Source organism: Plasmopara halstedii (assembly GCF_900000015.1).
Source record: "Plasmopara halstedii genome assembly, contig: Scaffold_1211, whole genome shotgun sequence".
Taxonomy (NCBI): Eukaryota; Oomycota; class Peronosporomycetes; order Peronosporales; family Peronosporaceae; genus Plasmopara; species Plasmopara halstedii.
The window spans coordinates 1,666,321-1,667,646 of NW_020188126.1; positions in this window are offsets into that span (position 1 = coordinate 1,666,321).

Here is a 1,326-nt window from a genome sequence, read left to right on the forward strand (position 1 = left end):
CCCTCGGTTAAACTATTAGCTACTGACACCGACCCAGGAATGTGTTCGTTCGTGAAGACAGTATTCTCCCCGTGTTTAGTCGCGGTAGGCTTAAGAATGGCCTCAAAGTCATAAACGATGAAGTGATCGATGAACTGGTCAGTATTCTTGATTGAATACTTCGTAAGCAGTGATCGTATTACGTTCTGAGCTGGTTTGTAGATAGTTGGCTCAGCTGGAAAGCTTTCAATATTCACGAGCTCACACTGATTCTTTTTATGATTTTTTACTCTTTCAGCGCTGACGAAAACTACTTCACACCTAGGACATTGATTCTTAGCCTGAAGCATATCAATGTTCTTGATGTAAAGAGCATGATTCTCGAACGATAAAATATCCATAGCTTCATACCCCTTGTCCGATCTACGAATGCATTCTACATTTCCGAAGCTACATCCATGCTATATAAGCTAATACCGAGTTGAAAGCAGTCTTCAACCTCATCGAGCTGTAGTAGTTCAATATGCTTGAAGCTTCTAAATAGACTCAACGTATACTTCACCCCCTTGAACGAGCAGTAGCGCTTGAAAACCTCCTTCACCTGAGCCTGAATTCTGCGCAGATCCTTCTGAGGGCTCTGGAATGTATGCCAGGCGATGTAGTGGAAGATGCACTTGTTATTGGTCTTAGGGAAGTTGATTACATTCTTGTTTTCGCGGATGATCTTAGGAATAAAAGCGTCGCTATCTCCAGTCGCGATGGTAGACAAAAATCTTGAATGCAGTGATCGCCTTGAGCTTATATCCAGATCTGAGGTAGTTCAGCTTGTCAGCCAACACCATATACCGAATTTCCGAAATCACCTTCTTTCGAATATCAGCCTTGCTGTTGATAGCGACAGGCTTATTGAACACATAAGTGTTAGCGAGATTCGGATAGAAATAGCGAGTATCATCAGGATCGGTCTTGCTTACAAGTTCGTACCCAAGAGCTATATTTACCTTAAAAGCACTTGCCTGGCTCGAAAGAACGTTCTCGAGCTTATCGTAAAAATCAGTAGCCTCGATACCCTCATATAGGTGTGATTCCATGTGATTACCATTGTAAAAACGATACTTAGGATCAGCCTTGAAGTCAGGCGACAAGTGCTTCTCAAGGGTTTCAATCGAAACATTGTACTGCTTAGCTATCAATCTCTGGGCGCGAAACGTTGCTTACATAAACCATCTTACCCGTTCTACCGCGCACCTTAACACGGTAGCTACTACCCCATTTGATAGCTTGGATATTTTAATCTCTTTAATCCTTCGAGTTCGTATGCAAACATGTTGCCTATATATGCTTGGC